At 54.6% G+C, this 9,528-nt stretch overlaps 1 long non-coding RNA gene across 2 annotated transcripts; it reads left to right on the top strand.

Moving 5' to 3' along the window:
* On the top strand, positions 3,684 to 7,275 carry LOC106507054. 2 transcript variants are annotated; one of them, XR_002337489.1, is made up of 4 exons: positions 3,684 to 3,767; positions 4,229 to 4,441; positions 4,657 to 4,828; positions 5,794 to 7,275. It is a non-coding gene; the product is annotated as an uncharacterized LOC106507054 (long non-coding RNA). The 2 variants fall into 2 exon arrangements; XR_001302751.2 differs by having other exon boundaries at positions 3,710 to 4,441.

Below are 9,528 nucleotides of genomic sequence, written 5' to 3'. Positions count from 1 at the left end.
TAGGGCCACACCCACAGCATATCAAGGTTCCCCTGCTAGGGGTCCAATTGGAGCTATAGCTGCCAGCCTATGCCACAGCCACAGCAACATCAGATCTGAGACTTGTCTGCAAGCTACACCACAGGTCACAGCAACGGCAGATCCTTGACCACTGAGGGAGACCAAGGATCAAATCCGCAACCTCGTGGTTCCTAGTCGGATTTGTTTTTGCTGCACCACAATGGGAACTCCCAAACACACATTTTTTTAAGCTACAAATAAATGAATGAGGGCTCTCAGAGATCCTAGACAGGGAGGGGGCATCTTGACCCCACAGCCATGAACCAGTCTCTCCTCCATCCAAACTGGGGCTCTCTGCTTGGGCTGCCCAGTGCTCTATAGGGTGTGTGTGTGTGTGTGTGTGTGTGTGTGTGTGACCAAGGAGTTGGGGAAGGAGGAGGTCCAGCCATGCGGCCAGGACCACAGGACCACAAGAAAGAACTGGTTAGTGGGTTAGGACTGGTCAGCTGCCTGCCCACATCCTCCCACTGTCTGAGGAGAAGAGCACTGGTTCTGTAGACACCTCAGAGCCCTCAAACCTAAACCCTCAGGACAGGAACTGGGTGTCTCCTCGGGGCCCAACACCCAGCACACAGGAGTGACCCTACTGCTCTGTGATTCCTTTCAAATCCACGCCATGGGCTGGGGTCCTGGTCAACCTCCAGACAGGCTGCTGGAGACTTCTCTCAAGGAGAAGCCAGGAGTTGAATCGCAGCTATAATGGTCTGCCATACCTGGGGACATGTCGAGGGGTAGAAAGATGGAGAAACACTGAGCGAGTCCACACCTCTGACACCCCCCTCACCAGGTCTCTCCTTGTTGGTATTCCACTCCCCCTACCTTCTCTGGCAGCATAAGTTGGCTTAGGCTGGATCTGGACTCCCCCTTACTCCTGCCTACTTGGAATTTTTACCTGTCTTCTCCAGACCAATCCAACCTAATTCATCTCAATCCCCCTCAATCCTCCTAAGTTCAACTCAGGTCAACCCAGCTCAACTTATTCCCCCCGCCCCTCAACCCACCCAGATCCAACCTAACCCAATTTAACCAAATTCCCTCCACTCCATTCAGCCCAACCCAGCCCATCTCAACACAACCCAACTCGGCTTAACTCTATTAGACTCAATTCAGGGCAAATCAGCTCAACTCAGCTCCACTCAACCAAACCCAAATCCAACTCCATTCAATCCAACCAGACTAAATTGAATTCAGCCCAACCCATCCCAACACCACATAATACAACTTCGCCCAAACCAAACTGACTACACTCAACCCAACTCAACACAATTCAATTTAACCTCTTCCCACCCGACTCAGTTCTCCTTTTGCATTTCTCCTTTGGTGGGACACCAAATACCTGCTTCCCAACCCTCCCTCATTAGCAGATTTCCTATCCTTCCCTAAATAGACACGGAGACACAGAGTTAACACCGGATCTAAAAGAAGATGGAAAAGTTTCCTTTGGATTTCCTGCCTCCTTGCCTTTCTCCCAACCCTACCCACATCCCCCTACAGATAATAACCTTCATCTGTCTCACCATTTACCCCCTCCTTTGATGAAACCTTGAGGCCATGAAGCCTCAGAGACCTCAGGCCTGTGGGCTTTCACATCCATACCCACCATCCTCAGGCGGGTGAGGCCTGGAGGACATGTGGATTGAGAGACCAGAGGTGGTCCTGGCTCCAGAGGAAATTTGCTGGGCAGAAGAGGGACCACCAGACCCGGGCGCCTTGTGAGCAAAAAGTGGGTTCTGGCATGATGCCCACGGAGCAGAAAGTGCTGGCTTTTATGCCCCTCCACCTGGCTCTCCCCACCCCTTTACAGCCCTATCTTTCCGCCTAGCGCCCTGTCTTTGTCTGCTTATCTCTGTCTGTGGGTGCTTATCCCTGTCTCCCCTTCTCATGTCTGCTCTGGATGCGCTCTTCCTCTTTCACTGTCTCTGTGTTGCTCTCTCCCTCTTGCTGGCTCTCCTCTCCGCCTCAGTCTGTATTTGGCACACACTCCGCTTCATGTTCTAAACTCTGGCTGCGGAGTGACTGCTCTTGGACAGAGAAGCCTCTGTCTCTCCAGCCCTTCCACCTCTCCCCACCGAGGGAACAAGAGTCACCCGGGGAACCTGGCTGCCTGGGGACCACAGTGTGGCTGCCTGGGGCCTCCTGAGCACAAGCTGACTGGCCCCACTGGGAAAGCAGACCCATATGTCCTGGAGCCGGAAGAGAATTTAGGCCAATCTTCTCATTTTATGGATGGGGAAACTGGGCCCCAGAGGCTGCAGGGGGCTGGCCCAAGATCATTCCGAGCTAGCGGGGTGAGAAAGAGGCCCTCCTGCGCTGGAGAACCCAGACTCTGAACCCGGAAGAGGAAGCGGGGGTGGGGTGGGGGGACCAGACTGGCCAGAAGGTGGGTGGGAGAGCAGCAGCACCCACCCTGAAGCCACCTCCATCACCAAGAGAATGATGGGTCTTCCCACAGCACCTCAGACAGGGGCGTCCGTCTGTCTGTCTGTCTGTCTGTCTGTCTGTCTCTCAGTGAGGGGTAGGGAAGAAAGGAGACAATAGGCAATCTGGGTGCCCCTCTGGTGAGGGTCATTCACCACTGAGCCCCACCTTTCCCATCTCCTGAGGTCGGGACCCAACATGGCGTCAAAGCACAATTCTGAGAGCCCAAGAGGGAGGGGAGGATGTCAGGCTCAGCCTCCTGCAACAGAGCATAGCCTGTGAGGGTCAGAGCTGGGGTTTTAGCCAGACCCAACCAGAATCCACTGAGCCCTTGGCTGCAGGCTCCCCGCCCAGTCAACCACAGCCCCCCAAGCCCATCCTGGTCTTGGTCAGGGTGAGCCTGCAGGCTGAGGGCCAGGCTGCATTCCTCCCTGGCCCTACCCACCACCTGCCTCCTGGTCAGCCCAGGCTCCGGTCAGTCCAGGCTCCTGCAGGACCAGAGCCAGGACAAGCCAGGGGAAGGGCCTGCTGCAGCCCAGAAGGGAGGCCCAGCTCCCTCCTCCTGAGCCTTGACTCGCTGTACCTCTAACTGCTCCAACCTGCTCCCTCAGCAGCTCAGGGTTCCTGGGAAGGCCCTCCTCAAAATTCTAGGATGTCTAAAAATAGAAAGGAGAACAGAAGATTGTGGCCTGTGTGGTGGGCAGAGAAGCTGGGAAGGGGAGGGGTGGGAGAGGGAAGAGGCTCTGGGCACAGGACCTGACCTCCAGTACCCTCCACCCCCCCTCTTCTGAGCCCCTGCTTCCTGCCTCTCTGCCAAAGGGTCAATGGGCCCAACCCTCCACTGAACAGATCAGGAGACTGCGGCCCAGAGGGGGAAGCAGTTTGCTTAATGACACATGGCAGACAGGCAGCTGAAATCTGGGGCTCCCAGCCCTGAGACCTGGGTCCTTCCCCAGCAGAAGCTGGTCTGGGGCTCCCAGCTCCCCCATCTGCACAAGAGACCAAATTCAGGCAAGTCACTCCCCGCATGAATTGCCCCAAGCCCAGGAGTGCCCTGGTCCTCAGAGCCCACAGCTCAGCCTGGTCTCAGCTCTCTCCCTCCCAGAGGCCTTGGGAGGGCCGGACCCTCCTTCTCTTCTCCTGCCGCTCCTCCTCCTCTGCTGACCTCTGCCTGGCTGGCTCTTCCTTCCCCTTTCTCCAGCACCCCTCTCCCCACCCCGCCCTCGGCCCAGCAGAGACAGGGTTTGAACCCTTGCTTGCCACCCCTTCCACCCCTGCTGGACCTCAAGGTAAGCCATGCCCCCAGCTCAGGGGTAGGACTGCAGGTCTGAAGCTCATTCACGCCCAACCACCAGGCTGTTGTCATCCTGGAAGGTTCTTGAAGCTCATTCACTCCCAACCACGAGGCTGTTGTCATCCTGGAAGGTCCTTGGGCATGTGAAACTGAAATCTGCTTCCCTACTAGAAACCTCTGGGCTTCCCCTGCTGCAGCCTCTGGGGAAACAGGGGCCCTCGGAAGTGGGCCAGCTGCCATCACCTTTCCTAGCAGCAAAATTGTTTCAAGAGGCTGTGAGTCCAGTTCCTCCATAAGGCATGAGCCCCGCCTCAGCCCTTACTGGGTAGCTGCCTGGTGTATCTCTTCCTTTGGCTGAACTTCATCTGTATCCTTTTCCTGGAATAAACTATAACCATGAGTATAAGAGCTTTTGGTGGGTCGAATGAGTCTTTCTAATGAATTACCAAATCTTAGGGCCCCTCCTGAACTTGCCGTTGGTGTCAGAAGTGCAGGAAGCCTCCTGTGCCCTCTGATCTGGTAGTTGGTCCCAACCTGCTGCAGCTTCATTCACTGAATCCTCACGAGAACACTCTAAAGAGGTACCACCACCATCAATACTGCCTTACACATTGGGAAGCTGAGTTAAGTCACCTGGTCGAGGTTGCACGTTTGGCAAATGAAAGACAGGTGAGATGTGGGGGCGGGCAGCCAGGCACTAGATTCTATGTCCATAACCGCTGTGCTATACAGCCCAACTGGGGGGCCTGGAGGGATTCGAGGGCTTACAGGGGACAGTTCCCTGAAGGAGTTCCCCAGTAAAGAGGCTGAGATTTGTCCTGGGATCAGTGGGGAGACTTTGATGGTTTTAAGCAGGGAGTAACATGCATAGCTGTGGGTTTTAGCAGGGTCCCCCTGGATGCAGCATGGAGAGTGGACTGCAGACAAGTCTGAGTGGGAAGAAGGCCCAATATGAGGCCACAACAGCAGACCAGGTGAGGACAATGGACAACAGACCACCTGAGCCATGGTCCAGGGGATGGAGAGCAATGGACATGATCCAGGTGCACCTAAAAGGTATATTTGACGGGACTTTTGGGATGGATTGAATTTAGGGCATGAGAGAGTGAGAGGAGCCTAAGATAACTCTCAGGCTTCTGGATTAGACAATTAGGGTGCTAAGTCCTTAATGTGGGGGACGACAGAGGAAGAACAGTTTTGGGGTGGGCTATACCACCACTAATGGTCCTAGAATCTCAAGGGGTCAATGCCTGGGGCCAATGTCTGGGGCCAGGACTGCTGCTGCTAGCTCCAGGGCTGAGGTGGCACACTCCCCTACCTCGGAGTTGCCACCAGGTGGTAGCAGAGGCCACCTTTTCCCAGGGAGGAAGTCTAGCTGTGGGAGAAGGAAACCTCTCTGCTGGGAACACACTTACTGGGGAGACCTGGGGAAGTGGGCCAGGAGCCTCATCCAGGGCACGTGAATTCTAATTCTCACAGGTACAGTGTCAAAAGAACCCTGATCCAGGAGGCAGGAATCCCGGGTTCTAGATACTGCCTGTGACCCACACCTGCCCCTCTCTGAGGCTCAGGTTTCTGCCTATAAAGAGTGCAAGCCCTTCAAAGGAGCCATAGGCTGGCAGGGGCACTTTTAAGCCCTTCCCTGACTTTCTACCCCTAAATAGCTGTGGCGTCCAAACATATTTGCAGAGGCAACATCTTTTTTCACAAACAAAATCCTACGTGCTCCTCACCCACTCCATGTATAAACCAGAGAACAGGTTTATCACTGATCTGCTTTAGTCAGAGTGGAGGTTGGCGACCCTCCCAGGCCACACAGAGGCTAGTCCAGCCCCTCACCCTGGTATCGGAGGCTCTTCACTCCCTCACTCTTCATCACCTTCTCTCACTACTCCCTACCCCTACTCTATGTGACTCTACTGTGTGGAGGATCATGACTGGCTACGCACTTTGCAGGGCCCAGTGCAAGATGAAGCAGTGGGCCTCTCATTCAAAAAATTTTTTTTTTAATTTTCTGACAGTGACAGTAGAGCATTAAACCAAGCACAAGTCACACATCCGTGGAGCCACCCATGAAGTTCTACACAATGCAGGGTGTCTGAAATCCAGCCAGAAGTACCCAAATGTGGGGCTTTGTCTGCCAAGAAGACAGTCACCTTTTTCTTCCCTCAAGGCACTTTCTGCTGCCAAGCTGCGGTCCGGCAAGACTACACCCACTCAGAAGGGATGGTACCTTTTCCTAAGTCATACAAAGGTACCATATTGGCCAGCAGCCACCCTGACCAATCCTCTGAGATTTCCTGGCCCTGGAACATGAAATGTGCTCCCAGGCTGCTTGCTGAATGAGGGAAGCGGACCAGACATTGTAAAGCAGAATGAGCATAAAGCCTGGCACACAACTGTGTGGCCCACTGATGTTTGACAAATGACGAAATGAATGACTAAGTGAACGCTGACGACCAGACAGACAGACATCTAAGTAATGGCACTGTGGCGTTACAGAGCTAAAAGAGGCTGGGGTTTTCAAACTCTAGAGTTCTTCAAAGCTGAAAGGAACTGCAAAGCTGTGCTGGGGACAACACAAGGCCATATGGCAAAAGCCAGGCACTCAGGGATCAGCCGTTTCCTGCCTTTCATCCTTTTATGTCTCACATTCTGAACTCCTATGCAAGCTTTTGTTTGAGGAAGAAATCTGCTGGCTCAGGAAGGGCAAGAGATTTGCCCAATGTCACACAGCAGAGGCTGGGAAGAGGAGGGCAAAGAAGAGGGGTCAGAGATGTGAGGTCAGAAATCTGTGGGGAGCTCCCAGATGAGAGGCTGAGGCCACAGGCAGGAGAGTGAGCATCAGAAACCAGAGGTTTGTACCAGAGAAGTGAGACCAGGGCGGAAGAGCCCAGGCAAGCCAGCTCAGAGCACAGATTCAAGGTCAAGTTCCAAACTCAGAGGCCAAAGGCAGGGGTGCAATTCACTGCTTTTATTTACTGAGCAACTACTATGTCCCAGGCAGAGTTCCAGCCCTGGGGTGCAGCCGTGGACCAGACGAGGTCCCTGCCCTCGCACAGCTCACATTCCGGAGGGAGGGGAGGGGCAGGAAATAAACATTATTTTAAGAAAACCTATGAACCAACCAGCCAGAGCTAATAGGAAGAAAATGAAACAAGGACAAGGAGAGACTAGCGGTAGGTGGGCTAGTTCATACAGGGTGGTCAGGGAGGGCCTCCCTGAGGAGGTGACATTTGAGCTAAGCTCTGAATGAGATGGGGCCTGCCTGTGCCCCAGCTGGGGGTGAGGGGGTGGAGTTGCTGAGTTGCTGGCCTGGAGAGCCTGCAGATCCACTCTTCCAAGTTGGGCCGGCTGGGCAGGAAGTCGGGCCCCCTGTAACCGTATCCCCAGGAAGGAGGAAGCCAGGAAGGCGCTTTCAGCAGTCGTATTCATCAAGGCAGCCTGCACTAAGCCCCAGGCAGCACCAGAGGCTCCTCAAGGCCCCTATCCACCTTCAGCTGCCTGGGGAGGAGACAGCAAGGGAGGGAGGGCGGGAGAGAGGGCAGCCTAGAGTGGGCCCTGGATTCTCTTCCAGACAGTAAATGCTTCCAGGTTCCTGGGGAGCATTCCGTGGGTCACAGCCGCATCTGATCTCAATTACCCCTGGTGTAGGGTTCCCGGGCAGGGCGGGGGCAGAGGTGGAGAGAAGGCCGTTTCTCCATAATCAGAAGCTCCTGGCCCAGAGAGTAAAGGCACCCCAGGACAGGCTCCCCAAATTTCAGCACTCAGGGAGAGGGTTCTCCCTAGAAGGAAAGGTCTGGCTGTAGGTGGAAGGCTTCTGTGTCATAACCATTTTGCTGTGTGGCCTAGTGCAAGTCCCTTAACCTCTCTGGGCCCCTGTTGGAAATGGTGAAGATTGCACTTTTCCTTCCAAGAGGCAAGAGTACAGTCCAGGCCTGGAGGGTAGAACTTAGTGCTGTGGACTGAGTGGGCTTGGCTGGAATGCAGTGGAGTGGCTAATCTTTTACTTTTTCCTGCCTTGATTAGATCTTAACCCTCCCGCAAAAACCTTCCCACCCAAAATTATGGTGCCAGAGTTGTAGGAATTAACATCTCCTAAAACAGACCAGGGACAAGCCCCTCTCCCCCTTCCCTAACCTGCTGGGGGAGACATTTCACCTCTCAGTTTACTCCTCCCACTTCCAGAGGAGATGAGAAGATCAAGAGTGTAACAAGCTGTAAAGCGCTTTGAAAGGACACACATCAGTAACCGTGTTCATTGGATCAATTTTACAAACAACAACAAAAGTTGGCTGAACAAAAATGCCATAAAAGTAGCCAAACTTGTAAGCACGGAGGGAGAGAGCCTTTACTTGTAAAAAGGCTGCTGGATACCCTGTGATTGAAGAGAGAAATCCCGAGCAAGCCTTTCTCCCCACCCCCCGGGGGCCTCAGTTTCCCCTTCCATAGCAGAGCCTGCAGCCCAAGTTCCAGCCTGAAGAGGGCCCTTTCGGGCCTTGGCCTGGGCTGCGCTTTTTGCACAAAGGGGCAACACCTGTGGGTGTTCTTGAGTAGGTGAAACATTCCCTTGCAGCCCGGATTTCACTTTGGCAATAGGGGTAGTAGTTTTTAGTGGGACAAGCAAACTGGAGGCGGAAGAGGGCGGGATTCAGGGAGCGCCCGGGGTGTTTGCGGAGGTGAGCTTCCAGACGCTAATTTTCATTTACGCGGGAGGAAACGCAGGCTCGGGAGGCGGCGAGCCAGAATTCGAACCCGGGGCTGGCGGGCCACATGGGCGGGGCGCGTTCCTCCTTCCCCGGCCTCCGGCCCGGAGCGGATGCCAGGTCAGCTGAGCGCGGGGCCCGCCGGCCGGCCGCTCGGCGGGCGCTGCTTTCTCCTTTCATGTCCGTGCGGGGCCGGGAACTCCCTGCCCGGGGCCGTGGCCCGCGAACAATGCGCCGCTTCCTGCCGCCCGGCCCGCTGCGGCCGCCGGGAAATGGGTCGGAGCCCGGTCGGCCGCGCCGGGACAGCGAGTCACGCCCCGAGGCACGGCGGGGGCCGGGCAGGGATGGAGGCGACGTGACGGCCCGACGGGCGCCCATCATTTAGGAGCGCACAGAGCAAGCGGCTCAGGTGGGTCGCGCGCCCCTGAGGGGTCTCCGCTTCATCCTGCGCTGGCCCGCATGGAGCTGCGCCTCGCGTCTCCAGCCCGCCTGGCTCTCTGCTAGGCGCCGGCATTGAGCAGAGAGCAAAACCGAGAGAAGCCCTAGGACTCCGGAAATTACGTTGCAGCGAGGGAGAAGGCAATGAACATCACATAGTACTGACTTAAATTGTGTTGTTTTTTTGTTGTTTTGTTTTTTTTTCAGAAAATAAAAAGGGGACTGGCATGGGACATTGGGTCTATTTTAAACAGGGTGGTTACAGGTAATTTTTTTTTTAACTGAGAAGGTGTCATTTGATCAAAGATGCAGAGAACATGAATCACAAATACATACATCTCAGAAGGATATGCCGTATAGCCTAAGTCTATGCCTTAGACACACACATGCACATTTACATCGTGGAGCCTATATAAGCGCTTCCCGTGTGTGGGCATATGAACCACATACAATGCATTGTATCTGTACAGTATGCATATCCACCACATGCATATCTGTATCCATACACATCACCTCTACGCACACACAAATGTGCCCTGCAGTGTGCACACGTGCGCATTTATCGCCATGCCTGGACTTAGATCATTACCCATTGACATACATTCTTCAACC

Source organism: Sus scrofa, chromosome 1 (assembly GCF_000003025.6).
Source record: "Sus scrofa isolate TJ Tabasco breed Duroc chromosome 1, Sscrofa11.1, whole genome shotgun sequence".
In the NCBI taxonomy this organism is placed as follows: Eukaryota; Metazoa; Chordata; class Mammalia; order Artiodactyla; family Suidae; genus Sus; species Sus scrofa.
This window is presented reverse-complemented; position numbering and strand designations above follow the sequence as displayed.